Source organism: Stigmatopora argus, chromosome 10 (assembly GCF_051989625.1).
Source record: "Stigmatopora argus isolate UIUO_Sarg chromosome 10, RoL_Sarg_1.0, whole genome shotgun sequence".
NCBI classification, from domain to species: Eukaryota; Metazoa; Chordata; class Actinopteri; order Syngnathiformes; family Syngnathidae; genus Stigmatopora; species Stigmatopora argus.
This window is the reverse complement of record NC_135396.1, coordinates 1,590,100-1,605,975: the sequence shown is the minus strand read 5'-3', so window position 1 is coordinate 1,605,975 and position 15,876 is coordinate 1,590,100. Positions and strand designations below refer to the sequence as shown.

Genomic DNA, 15,876 nt, shown 5'->3' with positions numbered 1-15,876 from the left:
AAGTCGAACATAAGGTCTTTGTTGATCATTAGCGACCAATTAATCACTCAATTAGCCAAACGGTCCACGGCGCGCATTGAGGAAACGCCATCTAAGACGGGCGACATCAGTGGGAAGCGTCTAATGAAGTGCGGCTGAATTCATCATGAAAAAGCTAATAATTAGCAAACCGCGTCTCGGGAGGGCGCTTCAAAAGGGAACCTCAAAGTGGTCGGCTCCCTTCAAATAAGCCGACAAAAGCTCGCCATTTTGGCGTACGCAAATCTGTCCGCCGCGCCTTTCATGGACGACAATAAATAATGATTCATCGCCCCCGAAAAAGTTTAGAGGGCGGATTTGTTTGCATCAGAAGGCGGTGACCTTTACGGCGATTGCGCGGAAAATGAAAGCCGCAATCAACAAATTTACATAAAAACGGGCCCGTCGCGGCTTTGGTCGGCGGCGGCTAGCGGGGATCGGCTCGTCGGATTTGCGTGGCGGCGGCGCCGAGAGACGAGAGAGGATCGCTCGGCGCAGCGACTGTTGGGAAAAGCGCGGCGTAATTAAAATGACACAAACAAAGTGAATCTAATTAGGAATCCCCGCGCCGGAGCTCGTTAGCGGCTGACAGCGCTGAATTATTTCCTTGCGTGGAAATAAATGAGGCCACTTGTCTGTGCGGGTTTGTGGGCCGCGAGGTGCTTCGGGGACTGCCGACGCGGCCAAAGTCATTATTGTTTAAGTGCGACTAGCCGAGTCAAGTGGCGCCACGCCGACTCGCACGCGCTTAACGGGTTTTGACAAGTACACTAAAGCATACTTTGAAAACAATCGTGGTTCACAAGGGTCGGGACACGACTTTAAATTGTAAGCACAAATAGATCAACAAACTAAACCAAGGGTGTCAAACTCGGGTTGGTTCGCGGGCCGCAATAACGTCAACTCGATTCCATGTGGGCCGGACCGTTTTAGATATATAGTGGTACCTCGACCTACAATCAGCTCTACCTACGACATGTTCGAGGTACGATGAAAATTTTGAGCAAATAATTGGCTCTAGATACGAGAAAAATTTCGAGATGCGAGGAAGCCAGGTGGCCATGACATGAGAGGCTGTTTATCATCGTCTTTTTTGCCGCATCCCTTTCGTGTATTACAGATATCTACGAGCACTGAACGATTTATTCAGACGAGTTTTGACCAGGAAACGCACAACGCGCATGCACGGGCAAAAAGAGGGCTTTCTGGGTAATGAAGTATACTCGTGCACACAACACCGATAGCCAATGGCACCCTTTCTCAGAATAAAACTTCATTACCCACAATCAATACGTTCAATCAGTGTTTTTCCTTCCTTAGCCTGTTAGCTCCCACGATCGCTCATTCAAGACTACTTCTGGTTGGCAAGTGGTCGTGCGTTATCCTATTGTGAGGACATTTGTGTGCATCTTTTTGGGAATATTTTGAAGGGAATACAACAGCAAACAGCCCATCGATAGCGAACGTGAGGGTGGAGGCGTGGCAAACAGCTAACCCGACCAGAAGGTAAAAAAAATCAAAACAAAATTAGAATTCAGTTTTGTGTAAAGTTACATTAAACGTATGTTTGAGTGTGTCTGTATATATTAATCCAAGTTAATTTAAATTTGTTTGGTCGGTTATGAGTGTGTTGCCGTGGATAAAGTCCCCCCAAAACAAACATGCATTTTGACCTAAAAACACCAAAAGAAAAAAAATGGATACAAATTGCAATTGTTGATTTAAAAAAGGGGAAAATCAGGAAATATAATATACATCTTCAATCTTCATTTGAATTTGATCCTAAAATAGAAAGTTGGCACTCATGATTTACTTACTCGGGCCGCACAAAATGATGCGGCGGGCCAGATTTGGCCCCCGGGCCACCACCTTGACACCTGTGAACTAAACGATGGTCAGCGGATGGGTGGACGAGTGGTTAGAGCATCGACCTCACAGTCTGAGGTCGTGGGTTCGATCAGAAGTCGGTCCTCACTGTGTGGAGGTTGCATGTTCACCCCAGGCTTGCGTGGGTTTTCTCCGGGTACTCCGGTTTCCTCCCACAATCCCTTGCTGGGTGAACACTCTAAATTGCTCCTAGCTATGATTGGTTGTCCTTTGTCTCTTTGAGCCTTGCGATTGGCTGGTCCCCCGCCTGGTACCCAGAATGAGTTGGGATAGGCTCCAGCACCCCCCACGATAAATGGCTTCAGAAAAATAATGAATGAATGAATAAACTATGCCCCCCGCCAAACACTTTCATGCCATTTCAAACTCCAAATTTCGATCCAAGTCAGCATATTGTCACTTTGAAAATTTGAAAAACTTTAAATTTTGCCTACCGTGATTGGGTGATCGTTGATCTGCATGCCATCCTCCAAAAATCAGATAGTTGGCGATGGTGTTTCTCGCTGATTCGTATGTCGAAGCGGCCCCCTAGTCTTGTGAGGTAAGTGAATCCAGTGGTTGGTAGTTTTGAGGGAGCCTGGGGAGCCATTGAGAAGCCATTAGGAGGTTAAGTCCAGGAACCTTTCCATTGTTCTGCTGTTTTGATTCCTGCCCTGTGACCCACACTCCGCTAGCCGGAGCCTGGGAACCCCGTTAGTGATGACGAGGGGAAATCAAAGACCCACAAAGGCACGGCTCCCACACCACTGGCTAAAATAAATAAATACACAGGCGGCGAGAACAGTGTGGAAGCTCAGGTGAGTCAGAGAGATTTCCGGCCAGATGACGGTAATGAGCCCGTATGCCAAAGACAAAGGACCAAGGAGGAAGTTGTGATGGTGAAAAAATGAGATGGGAGTCCAGTCATGTGTCTTTTACAGTAAGTCATCAAAATGAGGGCAATTATTTGGGGAAAACATTTTGGTGAGTAGGCCGTTGTCAGAATCAGCACGACAGCTCCCTCTAAGGCAAGGGTGTCAGACTCGGGTTGGTTGGCGTGCCGCTTTAACATCAACTTGATTTCACGTGGGCCGGACCATTTTAGATAGAATATTTAGATTTTTTTTAGAAATGGATTAAAAGAACTAGATTAAAAACCCTGAATATTCAGTTTTTTATAGATCTAAAACAATGTTTATTTTAGCTTTTTTTAAATATATTTTTAGATTTTACAAAATGATTTTTGAACTAAAAACACAGAAAAAATTGGTTGAAAAATGACAATTATTGATTTAAAAGGGGGGAAATCAGGAAATTTAATAGACATCTATACTCTTCATTTGAATTTGATCCTAAAACAGAAAGTCAGCACTCATGATTGACTTTCCCGGGCCACACAAAATGATGCGGCGGGCCAGATTTGGCCCCGGGTCGCTACTTTGACACGTGCTCTAAGGTTTCCACTTTAAGGTGAAGCAGCTAACTTTGATTATGAAGTGCAAAATGGAATAGACGAATGTTTTGTGGGAAACAAGAACTTGTGAATCTGAATGGACTATTTATCGGGAGTTAAACTGTTTCAATTGACTTCACCACCTTGCGAAGAATGATCATTAAACTTAAATGCGAACATTGTTCTGAAAGTATCTAAAACCTGGGACTGGTTTTGTTACGATAACTCACAAAATTAGTATTTGCATTTTGGGGTGGTGGTCTCTTCTGGAGGATAAATTCAAGGACCAATTCCTTTGGACTAAGTCATTTGCCAGATCAACAATGAACTTTACAATAATAGTCTCGGTTTGACGCTACATATTTTCGTCCTGGAACGTTTGGGCCTTTTCCAGTGTGTGAAAAATGTCGATTGGTCGGAGGGTTTTACAATGAAAACAGCCACGTGGCTTTTCCAAATACATCGGCAGTGAAAGAAGATAGATACCTTTGTACCAAGGTGAAGTGCAGATTTGCAAATGGCTTTAGATGAGATCGATACCACTCACGGCGCACCGAGCATGAAGACGAAGCCGTGCCGCAGCTAATCTACGAGGAGGCGCAAATGACTCGGATCGAGCAACGTCCCGTCTCGTTGCGCACCATCGCTCTTTAGACCGGGGGAGTGGACGAGAGGGGAGGAATGAAGAGCCGTGTGGAAGATGACAGCCCAGTGGGAGGAAGGAGGACATGCAGGGGGGAGTAGAAGGGGGGAGTTGAAGGGGGGAGGAGGAGGCCAGGCTGGATGTCTTGTTTGCCTGATAGTAATCTGACAGGTATTAGAGGGCGTAGGGTTAGGGACCTGCTGGCTTGGGGTGCTGCTGTGTGGGGGTGATGTGATATATGCTCCCCCTCGCACTATGTAAGAGTGTGTGTGTGTGCCAGTGTGTGTGTGTGTGTGTGTGTGCGAGCGTGTGTGTGTGTGTGTGTGTGCGTGTCTAGGACTTCATTCTTCTACATTCAATTCTCTCTTAGCCTCAATGGCCTCCCCTCGTCTCCCCCTCGTCTCCCCCCATTCATTTCTCTCTGCCTCCGCTTTTTCCGCCGCCGTCGCCGCCGTACGCTCGGGTGTCTCGCCACGTTACAAGCCGTGCCCTTAATTTGACAGTGTCACAGAGATCCATCTTCATTCTCTCACTCTTTTCATAATCTGATCCTCTTCCTGCAGCATGCAATTAGCGCCCCTCCCCTTTTTATCCTCCCCACCTCCACGCCACGTGCCGTCTTTCGGTCCCCAGAGTGCCGCCGCCGCCGCCGCCCCCGCCGAGCGGCCCGGATGATTGCTACGGCTCTCCCTGTGCAATCCATTTAGAGCAGGGGCCCTGTAATGAATATGTACATTGAGAGGGACCTGGGTGGGGGCGGTGGTGGGGGGGCTTCAGGGGGGGGTCACGAGCAATCAACCTTGAATTCAATTATGCCAGTGAAGGTTAATGACTGTGCTCAGTGGTCAGAGGCACGCGCCGCGGCGCCCATTAAAGCGGCTTGTCACAAGTGACAGCGGACAGAGAGGGAGGGGACGAGGGGAGGACGGTCGGGGGGGGGCGATGGGGGCGGAGTCACGTGACCAAGGCGGTCAGATAGATGGACGGATGGATAAAACACTGGCAGTCAGAGGCGCTAGATTACATTGAGTTGGCCCCAACAAATGGCTTTGTAAAGTTCTCGAACCTCCTCCTCCTCCTCTTCCTCCTCCTCCTCCTCCTCCTCCTCCTCTTCCTCCCCCCCTGGGGTGAGGCCGAGCACGCTAGCTGTAATATGATTAGTCTACATAAAGACGTGTCTGGAGTGTAATTCACTGCTCGCTAATGAGGCCCTGTCTGAACCCAGGACAGATGAGTGGCGCTCACCGCTAACCAATGGCGGGGCCCGTTTACCTGCAGACAGATTTGACCCCTTCCTACACATCTTTCTTCTTCTTCTTCTTCACCTTTACTTCTTCCTAACGTCTTTCCTTGACATGTCGCCGCAAGACACCCAAATGGGTCACAAAATCCGTCCCCCTGCATTTACGCCGATCTGTCAGTCATGTGACTTTCCGTCACCTCCCTTAACGGGGGACTTTTTTTAAAGGCATAAATGGGGACATTTCTTTGATTTTCGTGTTAAAGTTACTCAAAGGCGAGGTTGGGGGTGCGGGATGTTCAGTTTTCAGGCAACTGCCATTTAATTTACGGAAATCTCACTTGGGATTGCCCAATTCATTCATTTCTCCAATCTGGATTAGCGTCTAAACATGGAGTTCCACAGGTGTCTATCCCAAAGCAATTTAGGATGTGAACAAGGCACCTAAAAAGTTGCCCAAACCAACTCGTGGCTCTTTCCAAATGACCATAATCAATTGGAATGACCACACCCCTATCATATCTACCCCAGGGGAAATAATGTAGTTAGCTAAATGGAAAATACAAACCAGAATTTCCATTTTTGAGGTGTCACAGCCGAGAAAAAGGTCAATAATTTTACCACGAGCCAACGAACCGTCGGTGCTCGATGCTCGGCTTCCATTCAAAATACAATTTTAGTAGTTTAGTATTGCCTCACGTGCCTTTTCTTACGACTAAAATCTGTACAACTGCAAAAAAATAGCCAATTCAACTCTGACAAACATAAATATTTACTGACGTATAGCCGAGAAAAGCTAGATCTGAAATTGATTTGTAAAAGGACCATCCCGGGTCATGAACAACTCCTAATATACGCAAGTAATATTGTGTGGGTATGTGCCTGGGTTAATACTCCTCGATCTGGCCAACATTGGAATATTTCCCCAGTATCCATCAAGAGGAATATCCAAAAGCAAATTTAAGGATGGGAGGAAAACTTGGCCCTCCCCTTTAAATCGTTTACGTTGTTCGCTGATGAAGAAAATATCAAATTCCCCATGAAAATGTATGGAAATTGTATCAATGCTATTACGCCGGCGACTTTTTCAAGCAATATATCTCCTTTCCAGCGACAGTCCACGCGCCGATGACAAATAGATGCTCGTCGGAGAGACTTGGGAGGGTCTTTGCAAACATACTCGTCTCTTATTACATTTCAGCCAAACAGGATCAACATGCATATACTTAGGAATGAAGCCCCCCACCCGGCACCCCCAAATAAAGCCGTCGCCGTCGCTCTCTGCCTCTCGTTCTCACTCACTTTATTTGTCATCAAGAATCTCATAGGCTTCTCGGCTCACGGAAGAGTCAGGTTATTGTAAATAAGATGAGATTTTCCCGGCGAGTGTGTGTTTAAGTGTGTATTTAAGTGTGTGTGTGTAAGTGTGTGTGTGTGTGTGTGTGTTTTCACAAGGCGAGAGAATGGCTTTCAAATGGTGATTCGTCAGCTTGTCAGAATCAGGCATCTCTGTGACACTAATAACGGTGTGTGTGGCTTTGAGTGACAGCTTCTCGCAAACATACACATACACACACACACACACACACACACACACACACACAAATGTTGTGCACTTGAGCTGACCCCGTCACCATTTTACACCCAGTCTTGTCTTATGATGGGCCAAGTGGCCATAACTCGCCTGGTTCGTCGGCCCGTCGGCCGGCTGAGTAGTTTCGCCTTTCTAATCAATGCGCTGGTTGTTATGAAAGAATGGAGCACTTATTCAAAACGGAACAATTTCTCGGTCTTTACAAGCTGCGATATTGATTTTCTATTCATCGCGAGTGCGCGTTGCATTTCAGCTCTCGCGTTCCGTCTCTCTCGGAGAGTGCACCGTTGCAGTGTGGGTGGAGATAAAGAGGCTATTTGGCTACTTTTGGATCAAGGGAGAGCTACGTGAATTACACTATGTTCTCGCGTATTAGTGGAAATTGTAGCAAGACCGAGAGATTGATATACAAGACAAGATGGTGATAAGAAAATACTTTTTTGTTAATTAGCGATCATGCTTTTAGGGTTGCCGTTATTGACAGATTTGGTTTGTAAATTGTGACGCAAGAATTGATGAAGAGTAGCGGCTCGGGTTGGTTCACGGGCCGCATTAACGTCAACTCGATTTTATGTGGGCCGGACCATTTTAGATATAATATTTAGATTTTTTTTTATAAATGATTAAAATAACTGGATTAAAAGCCCTGAATATTCAGTTTTTTACAGATCTAAAACAATGTTTATTTTAGCATTTTTTTTATATATTTTTAGATTTTACAAAATGATTTTTTGAACTAAAAACACAGAAAAAAATGGATTAAAAAATGACAATTATTGATTTAAAAGGGGGAAAATCTGGAAATTTAATACACATCTATATCTATCATTTTAATTTGATCCTAAAACAGAAAGTTGGCACTCATGATTTACTTTCCCGGGCCACACAAAATGATGCGGCGGGCCAGATTTGGCCCCCGGGCCGCCACTTTGACACAGGTGCCCCAAACAGTTCAAGGAAATTCCGGCCAATATTTTTTTCTCTCAAAATCAACGAAACGGACAACACATTGATGACATCATCTTTCATGAACAAATTGTTTTGAACTTCTCAATCCTTTTTCGGGGCTGTCATTTACTTCTCCTCAGGACAATGAGGCCCTTAAATGAATACAGGGAAGTGTGATAATTATGGCTATTCTGAGAAGTAGACCCAGAGAGCAGGAGAAGGAGGCAATTATTGTTCTGCAGCGGGGAAGGGAAATACTCGTTTCCTTGGCCGGACCTAAATATTTACCCTGGTCTAACAGACAGCTGACTCACGCTATGGAACGGAACGACGGCATGGAAAGGCCCCCCGAGCCCCGCAATCTGCAGTCGGCCACCTCCAAGCCGAAGTCAACATCCACACACACACACACACACACAAGAATGTTTTCTCTCAGCACCTCACACACCCGACCGACTTCCCCAACCGATTAGTGGACCGCAGTGGCCTGGTGGTCCACGATAGCCCGTTTCCCATTTTTTTGCCATCAACTTGGGGTCTTTTTTTTTTCTTTGGCAGGTGTTAAAAGACCGCAGGAACCGGGCATGCTTCTGGGTTAGGAGCTTGTGCCATTCAGGAAGGAGTCTAAGTCATAAAAAGACGATAAAAAAAGAAATTTAACGGAATGAGCAATTCGGCAGTTCTCCACTCGGACGGAAATGTTTAATGTGGCACGTGATTGGTCAGTTAGAATGCTGAATGTATGCAGAAACCTCAAATATGTGAAAGAAAAGAGTATTGTGCTACAGTGTCAGTAAGAGGACCAAAGAAAAGGGGAAAAACAGAGTGGAAATAAAAAAAATTACATGCAGTACATAACATTTTATGAAGCAGCTCTAAAGCCAACTTTGATTTTTTTCCATTTTCCCACTTTGTTTTTTTAAATTATTTATTTGGTGAAAAGGCCACGAGATGGTTTCTGGGCAGAACAAATTTTCCGTTCAGTTTTTGTAGCACATGCATGTACCGGAGTTACAGGTAGCTCTAGGCATGACATGATAAGAGAATAACGTAGCATCCATTTTTTCTAGGTTATTGTATGTCGGCACATTTAACTGACATGTCAAGAAAGCAAGCAGAAATGATGTTTTATGATTATTTCGAAGCTTGAGTTAGTATGAATACTTGCGTTATTTCTTAATCATTCAAATTTGGCAAGCTAATGTCAACAATGCCATTTATGTACTGTTTCTAATCCAGAAAACATTGGTATCGTCCCTTGATTGGCGGGTTATGAGACGCTAATTTATCCGAAAAAAAAGCATCAAAGACAAGCAATGTATGCTCATTAATAATTTAGTGTTTACGGAAGTAAAATTTCAGATGTTTCCAGGTTCAAACTCAAAGATTTTGAGCAAAACTATTTCTCATCGGCAGGGCCAATGAAACAAAATTTTCCAGCGAATCCGCAGCGTGAAAGTGATACTGCACCCCCAAGAGTCCCTGGATGGAATCATCCAAAGATCACATCTTTTGGAGTCTGATAAATTGTAAATCTCTGAATGAGTCAGTGAACATTTTCATCCCGGCTGCAGCCAAGCCTCGATTTAGCGATACGTTTAACAATTACTGCTACATTCGCTGCTTTGCTCCCCGGTGAAAACAAGAGACAATAAATAATACATTTTTCTCTTTAAGCTGTGTTTCTTACATGAAAAAGTAATGCCTGCTAACACCCATCTTATAGCACATATTTTCCATTTTAATTGGATTTAATGAGCGCTGTTACTCGGGTTAATTAGCAGATCAATTATGTAGTTTGCACGCATTTACCACCATGTTGTTTCTATTTATTCTTAAAACTCAGAATGGAAAATGGCTTAACTTTGCAATTTTCTTCAATACACATCGAGGACTCCTTAGGACTGCAGACGTAGTGAAGAATAGAATAATGTGGATTTAGACGACAATTCATAGTGTCTAAATATGGGGGGGGGGACAAGCTCAGATGGAGCAATTTGTATTTGATCATTAAAGTATCAATAGTGAAATGAAGAAGAATGGGCTAAATCACGTGTCAAAGTGGCGGCCCTGGGGCCAAATCTGGCCCGCCGCATCATTTTGTGTGGCCCGGGAAAGTAAATCATGAGTGCCGACTTTCTGTTTTAGGATCAAATTCAAATGAAGAGTTTAGATGTGTAATACATTTCCTGATTTTGCCCCTTTTAAATCAATAATTGTCATTTTTTAATTCATTTTTTTCTGTGTTTTTAGTTCAAAAATCATTTTGTAAAATCTTAAAATATATAAAAAAAAGCTAAAATAAACATTGTTTTAGATCTTTAAAAAAACTGAATATTTGGGGCTTTTAATCCAGTTCTTTTAATCCATGTATTAAAAATACCCAAAATATTATATCTAAAATGGTCCGGCCCACGTGAAATCAAGTTGACGTTAAAGCGGCCCGCGAACCAACCCAAGTCTGACACTCTTGGGCTAAATAGACTCGTAAAGCAAGTTTTTCAGATATGTAAAACCTAAATAAAACAACATAAAAGGTTGTCGCTGGTCAGAAAAGAAAAAGAAAACATATACACAAGTCACACTTGACTATTCGGCGTACGTCCAGCCAAATGATAGAAACTATAGACCAGAAAATATGGTATGTATCCATTTTAGCAATGCAGCAAAATAAAGCCATTCCCATTCATTTCAATGTAAAAGTCCATTCCGCGCAATCTGGATCGAGAACAACATGTGGCTCCAGTTTTTTTACCTAGGTCTACAATGTCTTCTGTGTCTTATGTCTATCTCGCTACCGCAACCAAGAAATCTCCAGACTACGGGATGAAATAAAGTCCTAACCTAACCTAATCACGACCAAGAAAAGCTATTGCAGCGAGACAATAAATGTCTCCCTGAGGTCAAATGGAGAGTGTATAAAGACACATTTCCTTCTAATCAAGTTTAGCTAAACAGTCCACTGTTTCCTCAGCGTGCGCAAGTAGGGAGGAAATACGCGGCCAAACAGGAGATGTCACAATGATAAAACCAGGAAGCGCCAGTTCCATTATCGGACCGCGGCGGAGGAAGAGAAAGTTCCAACAGCACGCTATCGTCTCAAATATCAAATGTCCGTCAAACCGCCCGACAAAAAGTGAGCCGTCTACAATAGCGACACAAACGTAGCACTGAACCCAAACACAGCTTAAGTTCAGCATTTCTATTAAGACTAATCTACTATTCAAGAGCCTGCAGAGACAACCTATTGGCATCCATTAATCCTGAATTGGCTGGCGATCGATGCGTTCCTCAATATCTCCTTATTCATTCATTCATCAATACTTGCAGCTCTTTCAGAGTGTCCTATCCTTTTTTTAGAAAACACACACACACACACATTTCCCGCTGATATGGGACCACTTAAAAGGGTATTTACAACCATGCTCATTATGCATCGTTCAGATCATTAGTAGACTGAGAAAAACGGTGGTTAGCCTCGGCCACATGTGTCAAAGTGGCGGCCCGGGGGCCAAATCTGGCCCGCCGCATCATTTGGTGTGGCCATAAAAGTAAATCATGAGTGCCGACTTTCTGTTTTAGGATCAAATTAAAATGAAGAGTATAGATGTATATTAAATTTCCTGATTTTCCCTCTTTTCAATCAATAATTGTCATTTTTTAATCCATTTTTTCTGTGTTTTTAGTTCAAAAATCATTTTGTAAAATCTAAAAATATATTTAAAAAAATGAAATAAACATTGTTTTAGATCTAAAAAAAAACAGAATATTCAGGGATTTTAATCCAGTTCTTTTAATCCATTTATTAAAAAAAATCTAAATATTATATCTAAAATGGGCCGGCCCACGTGAAATCAAAGCAGCCCGCGAACCAACCCGAGTCTGACACGCTTGCTAGGCTAATTGAGATCTACTTTCATGAATGACAAACAAAAAACTGTCAGTTAAGAACAAATTACTATGTTCTGCATGCCCTGAATTTTTATATGACTTGTTTACAACAAGAAATGATTTTGCGGACATGATCTAGCGCTCTTGATCACTCTATTTTGAAATTTAAAAAAAAAAAGAGTTCTCAAGGGTCGCCATCATTGTTTTGGATTGAATTAACTAGGTAAAAAACTGAAAAAAGCACAGGACTGGTCGCCAATCAGTCACTCACAATTATACCACCACCAAATCTAGGGTGGAAAAAAATTATATACATATACTATTTACCAAATATACAGGAAAATACATTGCACAAACATGAATGTCTATTAGACTCAAATTAGTTAATCGGTCCATTGAATTGCAAAAACTCGATGTTTGAGGAGATTGCAAATGTTTTGCCACATTTTATATAATTTACGTCTTACACTCAGGTTTGGACATTTTCAAAAGACATTACTGAATGCACATACACTGTATGTCTAGGCATGTGCTGTAAATTCAAATCTACATAACTATTTTGATACATGAAACTTACAAAACACAGCAGGCATTATAAAATATCCATTTTTACTCACTGATGTTATTAAAAAAAAAAAAAAAAAAGAGAAACTGCTTATATAATACATTTTTGGGGAAAAAAGGTGTTCAATAAATTTAGTAAGCAATTGCTTTGCGTAAGAACTAACTTTTGAACACAAAAGAGCAAAGTTTGATTAAGCGCAGCGATTGAGGTGAAGTGTTAGCGTGGCTTGTGAATCCCCCAAACGGATGCTGTCAAGTCCCAGCTGATGCGTATGAAGCGTAAGAAGCAATCCCAGCACGTGCCGGTGACGCCATGGCGTGCGCGTGTGAATGGACACGTCATGGCGCACAAAGTAAATCAATTTAATGTAGGGGAATCTCTCGAGGGAGATGGCGGCGGGTTGGGACGGCCGTGTCGTTGCCCACCCACCCACAAATCCCAGAGGACTTTTAAAATACACAATAAGACTGAAAATGTAATCTGTGTTTCCATTACAAAGCCTAAGCCAGTCTTCTGTGATGGTGGCAGCCCATAAATAGAGCAGATTTACGTTTAATTTCGATGAGCGCGCTGATAAAGATAAGCGAGGCCCAGTCACTTTTAATCAGGAGGAGACAAGAATGTCGCGTTGTTTCTTAATCTTTCTCTAAACGCAAATATTTACATAGTAGGCACTAAATCTGAATTGGGCACTTCTAACGGAAGTGTCAATTCCCCGCGGGAAGCAAGACGAGGTCAGAGTGGGTGGCGATAGAAGGGGCGGGGCAAGCGTTGAAGGTATGCTTTGCTGCTACAGGAGTTAGCAAGAATGATTTGAACCTACTCGAAAATGTCAGATAATGGTATAAAAAGGCAATCATTTTATAATTGCTATCATTTACGGCGAGTTTTCATGCCACAAAAAAACAGAAATCTGGCAGAAGTGTTTCAAATATTCAATTATGATTATTAAATAGCTGCATGCAAGTCGTAAAATATTCTTTGTTAAAAGACTGAAAGTTAGATTTAAACCAATTTTATCAGAATTCTAAAGATGACACCAAACGACCCTTCCAACAGGTTAACTTTAAACATCTTTACAACATTAATATTAGCCATTCTTTATAGAGGATAAAGACTATGACCGTGAGTACTGTTACATTGCTTGTGTGCATGTGTTGCTGCAGCGTTTGTGTTAATTATTGCTTCATGCTCAAAGGGTTACAGAAATGGTTTTAATTTTTAAACTATTGGACTGAAAGGGCAAAAGATCTGCTTCGATTAAGTCAAACCCTAAATTGTTGTTTTTTTGGTTTACCGTATTTTCACGACTATAAGGCGCACTTTAAAGTCTTAAATTTTCTCCAAAATAGACAGGGCGCCTTATAATCCAGTGCGCTTTATATATGGAAAAAAATAAAAATGTGTTATTCATTAAGGTGCGCCTTATAATGTGGTGCGCCTTATAGTTGTGAAAATACGGTAATTTATTGTTTCTTTTAGTACAAAACGAACCGGAAATGGCACTGAAGCGCCTTGTTTACTGGTCACCAATTGTCAAAAAGCTGCTTCTTGTTAAGGAAGTTCAATTCGATGCCACCAAGTTGAAGAAAAATGGAACATTTGCTGCTGTCTTGAGGCACCACTCTATTGTTTAATGTAAAATAAAATAAAATGAAGCCAAGCCTCACTCATCTCCAGTCTGACCTTTGGCCTTAAACATCTGCAAAGCAGGGGAGGCGAAACATGCGAAAGATGAGAACAAAAAAGTGCAGCATTTTAATTAACTTCCATAAGTTATCTGAAAGATAATTATAGCCACAAGCTGTAGACCAGCGCCACATGCAACAATGGAACTTTATCGTTCTATGTCAGGGAACGGCTAGGTGGCATGCGCGTAAATATTTACACAATCAGTCACCCGTCACTGGAATCAGAAAAAATGAATAAATAAAATGGGGGCCGGTGATTGAGTTTTTTACGAGGCGGGATGGCGTCTCTTTAAAATCCACACTTGTTTCTGCCTTAAAGCCATGGTAGAACCCGCCGAGTTGAAGAGCGTGCGCTCGGCGTCGCGGTGCTAATGTGGGAATTAATTATGAATTAATTAACATGACACTAAGGAGCTGCTACTTTTAAACACGCGATAAGGGGGCAGCCAGGGACAATGCGGGGTGAGGGAGACAAAGAAGCTAGGGGTGTTCGTACGTACGTACCAGAGAAAGACGGCCTCCGGGTTAAGAAATTACAGCGTGTGCGGAGAGTTTGTTTCTCCTGGTGAGTCGTTCAATATTTCATGCGTGCACAACCTCATTCAGGCCGCAATTAGAGGTCCATTATCCCTCTTGGCCTCCAGAGCGCCAATAAGAAGCCCTGTGATGAGCAATGATAACACAAATGATGAATAGCATGACTTATCTTTTAGGCTTTTTAATGAAACGACGTCGTCGGACCGGGCCTTTTGTTAATGCGGGTCGTTTGGGAAGTAAATGTTTCAGGGGTTTTTTAACTTAAAGCTTTAAACTACAGTTATACCTTGAGATACGAGCTTGGTGCGTTCTGGGACCGAGCTCGTATGTCAAATTTACTCGTATCCCAAATCAAATGTTCTCATATAACATAACTAAAAACAAATTAATCCGTAATGAAATGACTTTTTTTTTACTTAAAGCTTTAAACTACAGTAATACCTTGCGATACGAGCTTACTGCGTTCTGGGACCGAGCTCGTATGTCAATTTACTCGTATAAAATAACTAAAAACAAATTAATCCGTACTGAAACGGCGGCGTCGGACCGGGCCTTTTGTTATTGCCAGTCGTTTCTGAAGTAAATGTTTTTTTTTTTAACTTGAAGCTTTAAACTACAGTAATACCTTGAGATACGAGCCACGTATGTCAAATTTACTCATATCCCAAATCAAATGTTCCCATTTAACATAACTAAAAACAAAGTAGTCCGTAATGAAATGACAATGTTTTTTTTTTTTAACTTAAAGCTTTAAACTACAGTAATACCTTGAGATACGAGCTTGATGCGTCCTGGGACTGAGCTCATATGTCAATTTACACGTATCCCAAATTAAATGTTCTCACATAAAATAATTAAAAACAAATGAATCCATTCCCACCCTCTGAAAAAAAACAATTACAATGAAAATACATACATTTTAGTCATTATTTCTCCTTTATCCATATTAAAATAAGCCCCTCCCTCTCGCCACGAATAGCACTGCTTGCAAAGGACCAGCTAGCGGCCTCATCATTTCCTCAAAAGTCAAATTTGTCTCGTATCAAAGGGCAAAAATGGAGTGTTCCTCGTATCTGAAATTTCTCGTATTTTAGGACGCTCATATGTCAAGGCATGACTGTATTTTGGTTTGGGTCATTTAACATACTATCACGCAATAAGGAAACGGCATTGCGGCATATTGGCAAGCTCATTTGCTTTTCATAGACGGGTGTCGCCCCCCCTTCCAAAAAAAAAAATTGCCCCCTGGGATAAACACGTGTACGGGGGGACGGCGAGCCCAGCGCCCCAGCAGCAGGTGGCCCATTGCTGCCTAATGAACAGCGCAATCTGTTCCTATCGCAGCCGCGCCTTTCAGCGCACAATTAGGCGACTAAGCATGTGATTATTCCGGGCCAACGAGAAGAGGCTCTCCTCTAATTCTACCTTTT

At 42.5% G+C, this 15,876-nt stretch overlaps 1 long non-coding RNA gene across 1 annotated transcript in view; it reads right to left on the bottom strand.

The window, feature by feature from the left end:
* LOC144084031 (uncharacterized) overlaps positions 1 to 15,876 on the bottom strand; it is a 67,947-nt gene that overhangs the window by 27,211 nt on the left and 24,860 nt on the right. The window contains exon 3 of the long non-coding RNA XR_013303700.1: positions 2,340 to 2,482. This is a non-coding gene — a long non-coding RNA (uncharacterized LOC144084031). The remainder of the gene's footprint in view (positions 1 to 2,339; positions 2,483 to 15,876) is intronic.